The 18,491-nt window shown below is 39.8% G+C and overlaps 1 protein-coding gene across 1 annotated transcript in view; it reads right to left on the bottom strand.

Annotated features, from left to right (window-relative positions):
* The window catches only part of LOC122328461, a 106,904-nt gene that overhangs the window by 12,895 nt on the left and 75,518 nt on the right, over positions 1-18,491 (bottom strand). The gene's annotated exons all lie outside the window — the stretch shown is intronic.

Raw genomic sequence — 18,491 nt, 5'->3', positions numbered from 1 at the left:
CTCACTGAAACATGTTTTTAAGCATATCTGGGCTTGTTTAGAGTTTTTTCGCACAGAATGATTCAAACAGCATTAGAACTCAAAAACTAAGCAAATTGTGCGTTTTGAGCTCTAATATGATTTTCTGTGTCCAAAAGTAGAAACAGACTAAAAAGGATTGTTCTGCATTAAAACGGGATGAAATTGCTTTATCTCACTGAACAACAGGTTTTTAAGTATATCTGGGTTTGTTTTGAGTTGTTTTACTCAGAATGACTAAAACAGCATTAGAAGTCAAGAACTAAGCAAATTGTGCGTTTTGAGCTCTAATATGACTTTCTGCGTCCAAAACTAGAAACAGACTAAAAAGGATTGCTCTGCATGGAAAATGCATGAAATTGCTTTATCTCACTGAGAAACAGGTTTTTAAGCATATCTGGGCTTGTTTTGAGTTGTTTTACTCAGAATGACTAAAAAAGCATTAGAAGTCAAGAACTAAGCAAATTGTGCGTTTTGAGCTCTAATATGACTTTCTGTGTCCAAAACTAGAAACAGACTAAAAAGGATTGTTCTGTATTAAAACGGGATGGAATTGCTTTATTTTACTGAGAAACAAGTTTTTAAGCATTTCTGGGCTTGTTTTGAGTTGTTTTACTCAGAATGACTAAAACAGCTTTTCTGACCGTAAGAAGTCAAGAACTAAGCAAATTGTGCGTTTTGATCCCTAATATGACTTTCTGTGTCCAAAACTAGAAATAGACTAAAAAGGATTCCTCTGCATGGAAACTACATGAAATTGCTTTTTCTCACTGAGAAACAGGTTTTTAAGCATATCTGGGCTTGTTTTGCGTTGTTTCGCTCAGAATGACTAAAACAGCTTTTCTGACCGTAGAAGTCAAGAACTAAGCAAATTGTGCGTTTTGAGCTCTAATATGACTTTCTGCGTCCAAAACTTGAAACAGACTAAAAAGGATTGCTCTGCATGGAAACTACATGAAATTGCTTTATCTCACTGAGAAACAGGTTTTTAAGCATATCTGGGCTTGTTTAGAGTTGTTTCGCTCAGAATGATTAAAACAGCATTAGCAGTCAAGAACTAAGCAAATTGTGCGTTTTGAGCTCTAATATGACTTTCTGCGTCCAAAAGTAGAAACAGACTAAAAAGGATTGTTCTGCATTAAAACGGTATGGAATTGCTTTATTTAACTGAGAAACAAGTTTTTAAGCATATCTGTGCTTGTTTTGAGTTCTTTTACTCAGAATGACTAAAACAGCATTAGAAGTCAAGAACTAAGCAAATTGTGCGTTTTGAGCTCTAATATGACTTTCTGTGTCCAAAACTAGAAACAGACTAAAAAGGATTGCTCTGCATTAAAACGGGATGGAATTGCTTTATTTTACTGAGAAACAGGTTTTTAAGCATATTTGGGCTTGTTTTGAGTTGTTTTTTATCAGAATGACTAAAACAGCATTTCTGACCATAGAAGTCAAGAACTAAGCAAATTGTGCGTTTTGAGCTCTAATATGACTTTCTGCGTCCAAAACTTGAAACAGACTAAAAAGGATTGCTCTGCATGGAAACTACATGAAATTGCTTTATCTCACTGAGAAACAGGTTTTTAAGCATATCTGGGCTTGTTTAGAGTTGTTTCGCTCAGAATGATTAAAACAGCATTAGAAGTCAAGAACTAAGCAAATTGTGCGTTTTGAGCTCTAATATGACTTTCTGTGCCCAAAACTAGCAACAGAATAAAAAGGATTGGTCTGCATGGAAAATGCATTAAACTGCTTTATCTCACTGAAAAACAGGTTTTTAATCATATCTGGGCTTGTTTTGAGTTGTTTTACTCAGAATGACTAAAACAGCATTAGAAGTGAAGAACTAAGCAAATTGTGCGTTTTGAGCTCTAATATGACTTTCTGTGTCCAAAACTAGAAACAGACTAAAAAGGATTGCTCTGCATGGAAAATGCATGAAATTGCTTTATCTCACTGAGAAACAGGTTTTTAAGCATATCTGGGCTTGTTTTGAGTTGTTTTACTCAGAATGACTAAAACAGCATTAGAAGTGAAGAACTAAGCAAATTGTTCGTTTTGAGCTCTAATATGACTTTCTGCGTCCAAACTTGAAACAGACTAAAAAGGATTGCTCTGCATGGAAACTGCATGAAATTGCTTTATTTTACTGAGAAACAAGTTTTTAAGCATATCTGAGCTTGTTTTGAGTTGTTTCACTCAGAATGACTAAAACAGCTTTTCTGACCGTAGAAGTCAAGAACTAAGCAAATTGTGCGTTTTGAGCTCTAATATGACTTTCTGCGTCCAAAACTAGAAACAGACTAAAAAGGATTGCTCTGCATGGAAAATGTATGAAATTGTTTTATCTCACTGAGATGAAACTAAGCAAACTGTGCGTTTTGAGCTCTAATATGACTTTCTGCGTCCAAAACTTGAAACAGACTAAAAAGGATTGCTCTGCATGGAAACTACATGAAATTGCTTTATCTCACTGAGAAACAGGTTTTTAAGCATATCTGGGCTTGTTTTGAGTTGTCTTACTCAGAATGACTAAAACAGCATTAGAAGTCAAGAACTAAGCAAATTGTGCGTTTTGAGCTCTAATATGACTTTCTGTGTCCAAAACTAGAAACAGACTAAAAAGGATTGTTCTGCATTAAAACGTGATGAAATTGCTTTATTTTACTGAGAAACAAGTTTTTAAGCATATCTGGGCTTGTTTTGAGTTGTTTTACTGAGAATGACTAAAACAGCTTTTCTTGACCGTAGAACTCAAGAACTAAGCAAATTGTGCGTTTTGATCCCTAATATGACTTTCTGTGTCCAAAACTAGAAAAAGACTAAAAAGGATTGCTCAGCATGGAAACAACATGAAATTGCTTTATCTCACTAAGAAACATGTTTTTAAGCATATCTGGGCTTGTTTAGAGTTGTTTCGCTCAGAATGATTAAAACAGCATTAGAAGTCAAAAACTAAGCAAATTGTGCGTTTTGAGCTCTAATAAGACTTTCTGTGTCCAAAACTAGAAACAGACTAAAAAGTATTGCTCTGCATGGAAAATGCATAAAATTGCTTTATCTCACTGAACAACAGGTTTTTAAGCATATCTGGGCTTGTTTTGAGTTGTATTACTCAGAATGACTAAAACAGCATTAGAAGTCAAGAACTAAGCAAATTGTGTGTTTTGAGCCCTAATATGACTTTCTGTGTCCAAAGCTAGAAACAGACTAAAAAGGACTACTCAGCATGGAAACTACATGAATTTGCTTTTTCTCACTGAGAAACAGGTTTTTAAGCATATCTGGGCTTGTTTTGAGTTGTTTTACTCAGAATGACTAAAACAGCTTTTCTGACCGTAGACGTCAAGAACTAAGCAAATTGTGCGTTTTGAGCTCTAACATGACTTTCTGTGTCCAAATCTAGAAACAGACTAAAAAGGATTGTTCTGCATGGAAACTACATGAAATTGCTTTATCTCACTGAGAAACATGTTTTTAAGCATATCTGGGCTTGTTTAGAGTTGTTTCGCTCAGAATGATTAAAACAGCATTAGAAGTCAAGAACTAAGCAAATTGTGCGTTTTGAGCTCTAATAAGACTTTCTGTGTCCAAAACTAGAAACAGACTAAAAAGTATTGCTCTGCATGGAAACTACATGAAATTGCTTTATCTCACTGAGAAACATGTTTTTAAGCATATCTGGGCTTGTTTTGAGTTGTTTTACTCAGAATAACTAAAACAGCATTAGAAGTCAAGAACTAAGCAAATTGTGCGTTTTGAGCTCTAATATGACTTTCTGCGTCCAAAACTTGAAACAGACTAAAAAGGATTGCTCTGCATGGAAACTGCATGAAATTGCTTTATTTTACTGAGAAACAAGTTTTTAAGCATATCTGGGCTTGTTTTGAGTTGTTTTACTCATAATGACTAAAACTGCTTTTCTGACCGTAGAAGTCAAGAACTAAGCAAATTGTGTGTTTTGAGACCTAATATGACTTTCTGTGTCCAAAGCTAGAAACACACTAAAAAGGACTATTTAGCATGGAAACTACATGAATTTGCTTTTTTCTCACCTGAGAAAAAGGTTTTTAATCATATCTTGGCTTGTTTTGAGTTGTTTTACTCAGAATGGCTAAAACAGCTTTTCTGACCGTAGAAGTCAAGAACTAAGCAAATTGTGCGTTTTGAGCTCTAATATGACTTCCTGTGTCCAAATCTAGAAACAGACTAAAAAGGATTGTTCTGCATGGAAACTACATGAAATTGCTTTATCTCACTGAGAAACATGTTTTTAAGCATATCTGGGCTTGTTTAGAGTTGTTTCGCTCAGAATGATTAAAACAGCATTAGAAGTCAAGAACTAAGCAAATTGTGGGTTTGGAGCTCTAATAAGACTTTCTGTGTCCAAAACTAGAAACAGACTAAAAAGGATTGCTCTGCATGGAAAATGCATGAAATTGCTTTATCTCACTGAGAAACAGGTTTTTAAGCATATGTGGGCTTGTTTTGAGTTGTTTTTATCAGAATGACTAAAACAGCATTTCTGACCATAGAAGTCAAAAACTAAGCAAATTGTGCGTTTTGAGCTCTAATAAGACTTTCTGTGTCCAAAACTAGAAACAGACTAAAAAGTATTGCTCTGCATGGAAAATGCATAAAATTGCTTTATTTCACTGAACAACAGGTTTTTAAGCATATCTGGGCTTGTTTTGAGTTGTATTTCTCAGAATGACTAAAACAGCATTTCTGACCATAGAAGTCAAGAACTAAGCAAATTGTGTGTTTTGAGCCCTAATATGACTTTCTGTGTCCAAAGCTAGAAACAGACTAAAAAGGACTACTCAGCATGGAAACTACATGAGTTTGCTTTTTCTCACTGAGAAACAGGTTTTTAATCATATCTGGGCTTGTTTTGAGTTGTTTTACTCAGAATGACTAAAACAGCTTTTCTGACAGTAGAAGTCAAGAACTAAGCAAATTGTTTTGAGCTCTAATATGACTTTCTGTGTCCAAATCTAGAAACAGACTAAAAAGGATGGTTCTGCATGGAAACTACATTAAATTGCTTTATCTCACTGAGAAACATGTTTTTAAGCATATCTGGGCTGGTTTAGAGTTGTTTCGCTCAGAATGATTAAAACAGCATTAGAAGTCAAGAACGTCTCAGGTTACGAATGTAACCATGGTTCCTCTAGGGAACGAGACGCTGCGTCACAAACGCTTCGGGCACGCCTTCGGCGTGAGCCGCTCTGAACCACGTGTGAAATCTGCTGTCCAATGGAGGGCGACGTCATGGACGAGATGACGTCGCCGACCAGGAAGTATAAAGTCACGCTCTGCGATGCCGGCACCAGCCTCGTAGGGAAGTAAGCGCCGGCAGGGGTGCGGGAAGTATGGCATCGGGACGCAGCGTCTCGTTCCCTAGAGGAACCATGGTTACATTCGTAACCTGAGACGTTCCTCTTCAGGAACTTGAGCTGCGTCAGAAACGCTTTGGGAACGAGATGCCCACGCCACCATAATTCCAAGGCCCTGCCTGAAAACGGGGTCCTCAGACCACCCATCAGGAAAGGACCGAGGAGCCAGGAGCAGCCCTCATGTCCAAGTTGTAGAACCGGGCAAAAGTGGAGGGCGTGGACCACCCCGCAGCGTTGCAGATGTCCCCGAGGGGGACACCGCTAAGATAGGCCTTAGAGGCCGCCATACCCCTGGTAGAGTGCGCTCTGACCTCGAGAGGGAATGGGAGTGCAGAGGCCTCATAGGACAGGTGGATAGCCTCAACTATCCACCTGCTAACAGTCCGCTTAGCAGCAGCTCCACCCCTATTCGTCGGACCAAAATAAATAAGTAATTGGTCCGACCTCCGCAGAGACGCAGTATAAGTGTCCAGTGCTCCGCTGGTCTGGATCCTGGAAGGGGGGAGGACAGAAGGCCTGCAGTACGATCGGCTGCGGTGTAACAGAGGGCACTTTAGGTGTATAACCCACTCGTGGGTATAAAAAAGCCTTGGACATGCCTGGGGCAAAGTCCAGGTAAGTAGGGGCCACTGAGAGGGCCTGCAGATCTCCCACCCTCCGCAGAGAGGTGATGGCGAGGAGAAATGCTGTCTTAAAAGATAAGACAGGTAAGGGAACCTCTTCGAGGGGCTCGAAGGGTGCCTTACACAGATTCTCTAACACCACAACCAAATCCCAGGGGGGAATTCTGGTCCGCACTGGAGGTCTCAGCCTCAGCACACCGTGGAGGAATCGTGTAACTAATGGGTATCTGCCCACTGAGTGGCCACCAATAGGGTCATGATATGCAGATATAGCTGACACGTAGACCTTTAGGGTGGAGTGGGATAACCCGGTGGAGAATCTCGCCTGAAGGAACTCCAGCACTGAACCTACTGGGCAGTTAACTGGGTTTAAGTGGCGGTCTCCACACCAGGAAGTGAACATTTCCCACCTCCTGGCATACACGCTCCTCGTAGAGGGAGCTCTGGATTGGAGGATGGTCTCAACAACCTCAGCTGAAAGACCAGAGGCTATGAGTTGTGCCCGTCCGTCAGCCACACCCACAGCTTCAATAACTCCGGGCGAGGGTGAACTATTGTTCCCCCCGCCTGAGAGAGTAGATCCGGCCTCAGGGGGATCTCCCACGGATGACCGTCTACTAGGCCGATGAGGTCCGCAAACCATACTCGGCCCGGCCAGAACGGGGCTACCAGCAGTAGTCTGACTCCGTCCTGGCGCACTCTCGCCAGAACTCCTGGGAGCAGGGCAATCGGGGGAAATGCGTACAGGCGACGCCTCGGACACGCCTGTGACATGGCATCCAGTCCCAGGGGAGCTGGATGAACTAGAGAGAACCAGAGGGGATATTGTGCATTCCCTCGAGAAGCAAAGAGGTCCACCTCTGCCTGGTAAAATCTCGACCAGATCTGCTTCACCACGTCGGGGTAAAGCATCCATTCCCCCGGCCTCAACCCCTGTCTCAACAGGGTGTCGGCTCCAGTATTGAGATGCCCAGGGATGTTGGTCGCTCTCAGCGTGCAGATTTTGTCCTGGGACCACACAAGGATCTGGTGCGCCAGCTTGTTCAAGGGGCGCGAATGCAGTCCTCCCTGGTGGTTGATGTAAGAGACCACCGCTGTGTTGTCGGTGTGCACCAACACATGGTGACCTCTCAGGTCTGGGAGAAAGTGCTTCAAAGCACGAAATACCGCTAACATCTCTAGCAGATTGATATGCCACCCCTGGTGGTGATCGCTCCACAGACCGTGGGCCGGGCGCCCGTTCAACACTGCGCCCCAACCGGTTAGGGATGCATCCGTCGCAAGGGAGGTACGGCGACATAGAGCTCCCAACCTTGGGCCCTGATTCAGGAACCAAGGCTTCCTCCACAAGTCTAAGGCCCGAACTGCACGGCGTGACACTTTGATTTTGCGGAGTGGGTTTCCCCTCGGGGAGAACCCCTTGGTCCTGAGCCACCACTGTAGGGGTCTCATGTACAGCAGGCCAAAGGGTATCACGTTGGACGCAGCTGCCATGAGGCCCAGCAGTCTCTGATACTGCTTGACAGTGAATGACTGGCCTTCCCTGACTCTCTCGACTGACATGAGGATTGACTGCACACGGGCAGGAGACAAACGTGCCCACATTGTGGTCGAATCCCACACCACGCCTAGGTATGTGGTCCTCTGAACGGGACGCAATACAGTCTTCTTGGCGTTCAGACTCAAACCCAGCTCCCCCATGTGAGACAGAACAACATCTCGATGTTGAACTGCCATCTGCTTTGATTGAGCTAATATCAACCAATCGTCGATATAATTGAGTATGGAGTCTCAGTGGAGCCAGAGCTGCATCCATACACTTCGTAAATGTGCGGGGTGAGAGTGCTAGGCCGAACGGAAGTACTCGATATTGGTATGCTACGCCCACGAAAGCAAACCTCAGAAACTTCCTGTGTTGAGGAAGGATGGATATATGGAAGTATGCGTCTTTCAGATCTATGTTGACGAACCAGTCCTTGGATCTGATTTGAGTCGCCACATGCTTGATGGTAAGCATTTTGAACTTCAGTCTGTTGACTGAGCGGTTCAAGACCCTCAGATCTATGATAGGACGCAACCCCCCGTAGCGGCTGTAAAATCCAGATTCCACAGCATGAGGAGGGACCACCTCGATGGCTTCCTTCCTGAGCAGGGATTCTACTTCCTGTTCCATCACCAGAGCCTGCTGGGGGCCGACTACTGTCGGTGTGAATCCCCTGAATGTCGGTGGTGGAGAACCGAACTGAATTCGATAGCCTTTCTCTATCGTCAGTATGACCCATTGAGATACATTTGGCAGAAGTTTCCACGCTGCTAAATAATCTACTAAGGGAATCAGCCTCTCGAGGCTGACCTCTGGTGTGTGAGATACAGGTAACTCGGTGGCCTGAAGCGGTTGACCGGCAGGCAGACACCGGGCTAGCTGTAAATGGGACCCCGCAGGGGTGGCGTGTTCCCCGGCAGTGACGCACCCTCGGGTGAATCCGGCTGGGGAAACGTGCTGGAAGCCTCCGCGCTCTGGCACGAGGGCAGAGATAGCAGAGTTACTCAGAGTTACCTATCAACGACCTCATTAACAGAGTCTAACCTCTAACAGACAGATAGGTAGCAAGAGACTGTTCTACCCGGGGCATCGCCTTATAGCCGCACTCCGCGACTCCCGCCACATTGCCATAATAACTAGCAGCGGTGGGGGAGAAAACACGAGCGGAGTACAGCCTTCCCCAGGACCTCGACAGTTCACTGTGGAGGTCTGGGAAGAACGGAAGGCTCCGTCTCAGAGGTGGCTGCTTTGCTCTCAGAAATCTTTCATCTAATTTAGATTTCTGAGGCTCAGCGTATCGCTCGGCGGGCCAATCGATGTTCAGTTTGGCTACCGCACGAGTTACCACCTTTAAGAGCTCCTCATACTGCGGCGTGTGCAATGGCGCGTCGTCCACCACCTCAACATCAACCTCCTCGGAGGAAGAGTGAGCGCGAGTGGACGTCTCCCCCGTGGCCGAAGAAGCCGGAGTTCGGGCTTCGGACACACGGGATTGAGCGCCCGATCTGGCGGATTCCGATGGAGAAAGGGACGAGCCCGTCTCCATCTCCTCCGCCAGATCGATTTGCGATCCCCAGACGTGCGTTCGCCGCTCCGCTTCGCCGGAAGCGGGTCCCGCACCCCTGGGAACGCTGGTGAAGGCTCCCTCCTCAAAGAGAGCCCTCCGGGAGCGGAGTGTTCGCAGCGGCAGCTGCAAACAATGCAGGCAATCAGTCCCCTCGAGGGCTGACGCCGCATGCTCCGCTCCCAGGCACGCCACGCACAAGCTGTGTGTATCCCCGCCCGTGATGTAGCGAGGGCAGGGATCAGAACACCGCTTGAAACGCGGCAGATCACCAGCGTGCTTGCTTTTACTCTTTCTCTTTACTCCTTGACTATCAGACATGCTTATCATTTATCTAGACAGACAACAATAATCACAGACAGAATCACAAAGAGCGCTTACTGAACGACAGAAGCGTGACTTTATACTTCCTGGTCGGCGACGTCATCTCGTCCATGACATCGCTCCCCTCCATTGGACAGATTTCACACGTGGTTCAGAACGGCTCACGCCGAAGGCGTTCCCGAAGCGTTTGTGACGCAGCTCGAGTTCCTGAAGAGGAACTAAGCAAATTGTGCTTTTTGAGCTCTAATATGACTTTCTGCGTCCAAAATTTGAAACAGACTAAAAAGGATTGCTCTGCATGGAAACTACATGAAATTGCTTTATCTCACTGAGAAACATGTTTTTAAGCATATCTGGGCTTGTTTAGAGTTGTTTTACTCAGAATGACTAAAACAGCATTAGAAGTCAAGAACTAAGCAAATTGTGCGTTTTGAGCTCTAATATGACTTTCTGTGTCCAAAACTAGAAACAGACTAAAAAGGATTGTTCTGCATTAAAACGGGATGGAATTGCTTTATTTTACTGAGAAACAAGTTTTTAAGCATATCTGGGCTTGTTTTGAGTTGTTTTACTCAGAATGACTAAAACAGCTTTTCTGACCATAGAAGTCAAAAACTAAGCAAATTGTGCGTTTTGAGCCCTAATATGACTTTCTGTGTCCAAAACTAGAAACAGACTAAAAAGGATTGCTCAGCATGGAAACTACATGAAATTGCTTTATCTCACTGAGAAACATGTTTTTAAGCATATCTGGGCTTGTTTAGAGTTGTTTAGCTCAGAATGATTAAAACAGCATTAGAAGTCAAAAACTAAGCAAATTGTGCGTTTTAAGCTCTAATAAGACTTTCTGTGTCCAAAACTAGAAACAGACTAAAAAGTATTGCTCTGCATGGAAAATGCATGAAATTGCTTTATCTCTGAACAACAGGTTTTTAAGCATATCTGGGCTTGTTTTGAGTTGTTTTACTCAGAATGACTAAAACAGCATTAGAAGTCAAGAACTAAGCAAATTGTGCGTTTTGAGCTCTAATATGACTTTCTGCGTCCAAAATTTGAAACAGACTAAAAAGGATTGCTCTGCATGGAAACTACATGAAATTGCTTTATCTCACTGAGAAACATGTTTTTAAGCATATCTGGGCTTGTTTAGAGTTGTTTCGCTCAGAATGATTAAAACAGCATTAGAAGTCAAGAACTAAGCAAATTGTGCGTTTTGAGCTCTAATAAGACTTTCTGTGTCCAAAACTAGAAACAGGCTAAAAAGTATTGCTCTGCATGGAAAATGCATGAAATTGCTTTATCTCTGAACAACAGGTTTTTAAGCATATCTGGGCTTGTTTTGAGTTGTTTTACTCAGAATGACTAAAACAGCATTAGAAGTCAAGAACTAAGCAAATTGTGCGTTTTGAGCTCTAATATGACTTTCTGCGTCCAAAATTTGAAACAGACTAAAAAGGATTGCTCTGCATGGAAACTACATGAAATTGCTTTATCTCACTGAGAAACATGTTTTTAAGCATATCTGGGCTTGTTTAGAGTTGTTTCGCTCAGAATGATTAAAACAGCATTAGAAGTCAAGAACTAAGCAAATTGTACGTTTTGAGCTCTAATAAGACTTTCTGTGTCCAAAACTAGAAACAGGCTAAAAAGGATTGCTCTGCATGGAAAATGCATGAAATTGCTTTATCTCACTGAGAAACAGGTTTTTAAGCATAACTGGGCTTGTTTTGAGTTGTTTTTATCAGAATGACTAAAACAGCATTTCTGACCATAGAAGTCAAGAACTAAGCAAATTGTGCGTTTTGAGCTCTAATATGACTTTCTGCGTCCAAAACTTGAAACAGACTAAAAAGGATTGCTCTGCATGGAAACTACATTAAATTGCTTTATATCACTAAGAAACAGGTTTTTAATCATATCTGGGCTTGTTTTGAGTTGTTTTACTCAGAATGACTAAAACAGCTTTTCTGACCGTAGAAGTCAAGAACTAAGCAAATTGTGCGTTTTGAGCTCTAATATGACTTTCTGTGTCCAAAACTAGAAACAGACTAAAAAGGATTGTTCTGCATTAAAACGGGATGGAATTGCTTTATTTTACTGAGAAACAAGTTTTTAAGCATATCTGGGCTTGTTTTGAGTTGTTTTACTCAGAATGACTAAAACAGCTTTTCTGACCGTAGAAGTCAAGAACTAAGCAAATTGTGCGTTTTGAGCTCTAATATGACTTTCTATGTCCAAAGCTAGAAACAGACTAAAAAGGACTACTCAGCATGGAAACTACATGAATTTGCTTTTTCTCACTGAGAAACAGGTTTTTAATACTATCTGTGCTTGTTTTGAGTTGTTTTACTCAGAAAGACTAAAACAGCTTTTCTGACCATAGAAGTCAAGAACTAAGCAAATTGTGTGTTTTAGCCCTAATATGACTTTCTGTGTCCAAAGCTAGAAACAGACTAAAAAGGATTGCTCTGCATGGAAACTACATGAAATTGCTTTATCTCACTGAGAAACAGTTTTTTAAGCATATCTGGGCTTGTTTTGAGTTGTTTTTATCAGAATGACTAAAACAGTATTAGAAGTCAGGAACTAAGCAAATTGTGCGTTTTGAGCTCTAATAAGACTTTCTGTGTCCAAAACTAGAAGCAGACTAAAAAGGATTGTTCTGCATTAAAACGGGATGGATTTGCTTTATTTTACTGAAAATTAAGTTTTTAAGCATATCTGGGCTTGTTTTGAGTTGTTTTACTCATAATGACTAAAACAGCTTTTCTGACCATAGAAGTCAAGAACTAAGCAAATTGTGTGTTTTGAGCCCTAATATGACTTTCTGTGTCCAAAGCTAGAAACAGACTAAAAAGGACTACTCAGCATGGAAACTACATGAAATTGCTTTATCTCACTGAGAAACATGTTTTTAAGCATATCTGGGCTTGTTTTGAGTTGATTTACTCAGAATGACTAAAACAGCATTAGAAGTCAAGAACAAAGCAAATTGTGCGTTTTGAGCTCTAATATGACTTTCTGTGTCCAAAGTAGAAACAGACTAAAAGGATTGTTCTGCATTAAAACATGGATTTGCTTTATTTTACTGAGAATTAAGTTTTTAAGCATATCTGGGCTTGTTTAGAGTTGTTTCGCTCAGAATGATTAAAACAGCATTAGAAGTCAAAAACTAAGCAAATTGTGCGTTTTGAGCTCTAATAAGACTTTCTGTGTCCAAAACTAGAAACAGACTAAAAAGTATTGCTCTGCATGGAAAATGCATGAAATTGCTTTATCTCACTGAGAAAAGGGTTTTTAAGCATATCTGGGCTTGTTTTGAGTTGTTTTAATCAGAATGACTAAAACAGCATTAGAAGTCAAGAACTAAGCAAATTGTGCGTTTTGAGCTCTAATATGACTTTCTGTGTCCAAAACTAGAAACAGACTAAAAAGGATTGGTCTGCATGGAAAATGCATGAAATTGCTTTATCTCACTGAAAAACAGGTTTTTAAGCAAATGTGGGCTTGTTTTGAGTTGTTTTACTCAGAATGACTAAAACTAAGCAAATTGTGCGTTTTGAGCTCTAATATGACTTTCTGTGTCCAAAACTTAAAACAGACTAAAAAGGATTGCTCTGCATGAAAAATGCATGAAATTGCTTTATCTCACTGAGAAACAGGTTTTTAAGCATATCTGGGCTTGTTTTGAGTTGTTTTAATCAGAATGACTAAAACAGCATTTCTGACCACAGAAGTCAAGAACTAAGCAAATTGTGCGTTTTGAGCTCTAATATGACTTTCTGTGTCCAAAGCTAGAAACAGACTAAAAAGGATTGCTCTGCATGGAAACTGCATGAAATTGCTTCATTTTACTGAGAAACAAGTTTTTAAGCATATCTGGGCTTGTTTTGAGTTGTTTTACTCATAATGACTAAAACAGCTTTTCTGACCATAGAAGTCAAGAACTAAGCAAATTGTGTGTTTTAGCCTAATATGACTTTCTGTGTCCAAAGCTAGAAACAGACTAAAAAGGATTGCTCTGCATGGAAACTACATGAAATTGCTTTATCTCACTGAGAAACAGTTTTTTAAGCATATCTGGGCTTGTTTTGAGTTGTTTTTATCAGAATGACTAAAACAGCATTAGAAGTCAGGAACTAAGCAAATTGTGCGTTTTGAGCTCTAATATGGCTTTCTGCGTCCAAAACTAGAAAAAGACTAAAAAGGATTGCTCTGCATGGAAAATGCATGAAATTGCTTTATCTCACTGAGAAACAGGTTTTTAAGCATATCTGGGCTTGTTTTGAGTTGTTTTACTCATAATGACTAAAACAGCTTTTCTGACCGTAGAAGTCAAGAACTAAGCAAATTGTGTGTTTTGAGCCCTAATATGACTTTCTGTGTCCAAAACTAGAAACAGACTAAAAAGGATTGTTCTGCATTAAAACAGGATGGAATTGCTTTATTTTACTGAGAAACAAGTTTTTAAGCATATCTGGGCTTGTTTTGAATTGTTTTACTCAGAATGACTAAAACAGCATTAGAAGTCAGGAACTAAGCAAATTGTGCGTTTTGAGCTCTAATAAGACTTTCTGTGTCCAAAACTAGAAGCAGACTAAAAAGGATTGTTCTGCATTAAAACGGGATGGATTTGCTTTATTTTACTGAAAATTAAGTTTTTAAGCATATCTGGGCTTGTTTTGAGTTGTTTTACTCATAATGACTAAAACAGCTTTTCTGACCATAGAAGTCAAGAACTAAGCAAATTGTGTGTTTTGAGCCCTAATATGACTTTCTGTGTCCAAAGCTAGAAACAGACTAAAAAGGACTACTCAGCATGGAAACTACATGAAATTGCTTTATCTCACTGAGAAACATGTTTTTAAGCATATCTGGGCTTTTTTTGAGTTGATTTACTCAGAATGACTAAAACAGCATTAGAAGTCAAGAACAAAGCAAATTGTGCGTTTTGAGCTCTAATATGACTTTCTGTGTCCAAAAGTAGAAACAGAATAAAAAGGATTGTTCTGCATTAAAACGGGATGGATTTGCTTTATTTTACTGAGAATTAAGTTTTTAAGCATATCTGGGCTTGTTTAGAGTTGTTTCGCTCAGAATGATTAAAACAGCATTAGAAGTCAAAAACTAAGCAAATTGTGCGTTTTGAGCTCTAATAAGACTTTCTGTGTCCAAAACTAGAAACAGACTAAAAAGTATTGCTCTGCATGGAAAATGCATGAAATTGCTTTATCTCACTGAGAAACAGGTTTTTAAGCATATCTGGGCTTGTTTTGAGTTGTTTTAATCAGAATGACTAAAACAGCATTAGAAGTCAAGAACTAAGCAAATTGTGCGTTTTGAGCTCTAATATGACTTTCTGTGTCCAAAACTAGAAACAGACTAAAAAGTATTGCTCTGCATGGAAAAGGCATGAAATTGCTTTATCTCACTGAACAACAGGTTTTTAAGCATATCTGGGCTTGTTTTGAGTTTTTTACTCAGAATGACTAAAACAGCATTAGAAGTCAAGAACTAAGCAAATGTGTGCGTTTTGAGCTCTAAAATGACTTTCTGTATCCAAAACTAGAAACAGACTAAAAAGGATTGTTCTGCATTAAAACGGGATAGAATTGCTTTATTTTACTGAGAAACAAGTTTTTAAGCATATCTGGGCTTGTTTTGAGTTGTTTTACTCAGAATGACTAAAACAGCATTAGAAGTCAAGAACTAAGCAAAATTGTGCGTTTTGAGCTCTAATATGACTTTCTGTGTCCAAAGCTAGAAACAGACTAAAAGGGATTATTTAGCATGGAAACTACATAAATTTGCTTTTTCTCACTGAGAAACAGGTTTTTATTCATATCTGGGCTTGTTTTGAGTTGTTTTACTCAGAATGGCTAAAACAGCTTTTCTGACCGTAGAAGTCAAGAACTAAGCAAATTGTGCGTTTTGAGCTCTAAAATGACTTTCTGCGTCCAAAACTAGAAAAAGACTAAAAAGGATTGCTCTGCATGGAAAATGCATGAAATTGCTTTATCTCACTGAGAAACAGGTTTTTAAGCATATCTGGGCTTGTTTTGAGTTGTTTTACTCAGAATGACTAAAACAGCTTTTCTTGACCGTAGAAATCAAGAACTAAGCAAATTGTGCGTTTTGATCCCTAATATGACTTTCTGTGTCCAAAACTAGAAACAGACTAAAAAGGATTGCTCAGCACAGAAACAACATGAAATTGCTTTATCTCACTGAGAAACATGTTTTTAAGCATATCTGGGCTTGTTTTGAGTTGTATTACTCAGAATGACTAAAACAGCATTCGAAGTCAAAAACTAAGCAAATTGTGCGTTTTGAGCTCTAATAAGACTTTCTGTGTCCAAAACTAGAAACAGACTAAAAAGTATTGCTCTGCATGGAAAATGCATGAAATTGCTTTATCTCACTGAAAAACAGGTTTTTAAGCAAATGTGGGCTTGTTTTGAGTTGTTTTACTCAGAATGACTAAAACTAAGCAAATTGTGCGTTTTGAGCTCTAATATGACTTTCTGTGTCCAAAACTTAAAACAGACTAAAAAGGATTGCTCTGCATGAAAAATGCATGAAATTGCTTTATCTCACTGAGAAACAGGTTTTTAAGCATATCTGGGCTTGTTTTGAGTTGTTTTAATCAGAATGACTAAAACAGCATTTCTGACCACAGAAGTCAAGAACTAAGCAAATTGTGCGTTTTGAGCTCTAATATGACTTTCTGTGTCCAAAACTAGAAACAGACTAAAAAGGACTACGCTGCATGGAAACTACATGAAATTGCTTTATCTCACTGAGAAACATGTTTTTAAGCATATCTGGGCTTGTTTTGAGTTGTTTTACTCAGAATGACTAAAACAGCATTAGACCGTCAGAAGTCAAGAACTAAGCAAATTGTGCGTTTTGAGCTCTAATATGACTTTCTGTGTCCAAAACTAGAAACAGACTAAAAAGGATTGCTCTGCATGGAAAATGCATGAAATTGCTTTATCTCACTGAGAAACAGGTTTTTAAGCATATCTGGGCTTGTTTTGAGTTGTTTTACTCAGAATGACTAAAACAGCTTTTCTGACCGTAGAACTCAAGAACTAAGCAAATTGTGTGTTTTGAGCCCTAATATGACTTTCTGTGTCCAAAACTAGAAACAGACTAAAAGGATTGTTCTGCATTAAAACGGGATGGAATTGCTTTATTTTACTGAGAAACAAGTTTTTAAGCATATGTGGGCTTGTTTTGAGTTGTTTTACTCAGAATGACTAAAACAGCATTTCTGACCATAGAAGTCAAAAACTAAGCAAATTGTGCGTTTTGAGCCCTAATATGACTTTCTGTGTCCAAAACTAGAAACAGACTAAAAGGATTGCTCTGCATGAAACTGCATGAAATTGCTTTATCTCACTGAAAACATGTTTTTAAGCATATCTGGGCTTGTTTTGAGTTTTTTTACTCAGAATGACTAAAACAGCATTAGAAGTCAAGAACTAAGCAAATTGTGCGTTTTGAGCTCTAATATGACTTTTCTGCATCCAAAACTTGAAAAGATTAAAAGGGATTGCTCTGCATGGAAACTGCATGAAATTGCTTTATCTCAATGAAAAACAGGTTTTTAAGCATATCTGGGCTTGTTTTGAGTTGTTTTACTCAGAATGACTAAAACAGCTTTCCTGACCATAGAAGTCAAGAACTAAGCAAATTGTGCGTTTTGAGCCCTAATATGACTTTCTGTGTCCAAAACTAGAAACAGACTAAAAAGGATTGCTCTGCATGGAAACTGCATGAAATTGCTTTATCTCACTGAACAACATGTTTTTAAGCATATCTGGGCTTGTTTTGAGTATTTTAAACTCAGAATGACTAAAACAGCTTTTCTGACCATAGAAGTCAAGAACTAAGCAAATTGTTCGTTTTGAGCCCTAATATGACTTTCTGTGTCCAAAACTAGAAACAGACTATAAAGGATTTCTCTGCATGGAAACTGCATGAAATTGCTTTATCTCACTGAGAAACAGGTTTTTAAGCATATCTGGGCTTGTTTTGAGATGTTTTACTCAGAATGACTAAAACAGCATTAGAAGTCAAGAACTAAGCAAATTGTGCGTTTTGAGCTCTAATATGACTTTCTGCTTCCAAAACTTGAAACAGACTAAAAAGGATTGCTCTGCATGGAAACTGCATGAAATTGCTTTATCTCACTGAGAAACATGTTTTTAAGCATATCTGGGCTTGTTTTGAGTTGTTTTTCTCAGAATGACTAAAACAGGTTTTCTGACCATAGAAGATAAAAACTAAGCAAATTGTGCGTTTTGAGCCCTAATATGACTTTCTGTGTCCAAAACTAGAAACAGACTATAAAGGATTTCTCTAGATGGAAACTGCATGAAATTGCTTTATCTCACTGAGAAACAGGTTTTTAAGCATATCTGGGCTTGTTTTGAGTTGTTTTACTCAGAATGACTAAAACAGCATTAGAAGTCAAGAACTAAGCAAATTGTGCGTTTTGAGCTCTAATATGACTTTCTGCGTCCAAAACTTGAAAAAGACTAAAAGGGATTGCTCTGCATGGAAACTGCATGAAATTGCTTTATCTCAATGAAAAACAGGTTTTTAAGCATATCTGGGCTTGTTTTGAGTTGTTTTACTCAGAATGACTAAAACAGCATTAGAAGTCAAGAACTAAGCAAATTGTGCATGTTGAGCTCTAATATGACTTTCTGTGTCCAAAGCTAGAAACAGACTAAAAAGGATTGCTCTGCATTAAAAATGGGATGGAATTGCTTTATTTTACTGAGAAACAGGTTTTTAAGCATATCTGGGCTTGTTTTGAGTTGTTTTTCTCAGAATGACCAAAGCAGCATTAGAAGTCAAAAACTAAGTAAATTTTGCGTTTTGAGCCCTAATAAGACTTTCTGTGTCCAAAACTAGAAACAGAATAAAAAGGATTGCTCTGCATGGAAACTGCATGAAATTGCTTTATCTCGCTGAGAAACATGTTTTTAAGCATATCTGGGCTTGTTTTG

The sequence above is a fragment of the Puntigrus tetrazona genome, chromosome 23 (assembly GCF_018831695.1).
Source record: "Puntigrus tetrazona isolate hp1 chromosome 23, ASM1883169v1, whole genome shotgun sequence".
Classification (NCBI taxonomy): Eukaryota; Metazoa; Chordata; class Actinopteri; order Cypriniformes; family Cyprinidae; genus Puntigrus; species Puntigrus tetrazona.
Note: the sequence above shows the minus strand (reverse complement) of the source record. Positions and strands in the feature narration are given on the sequence as shown.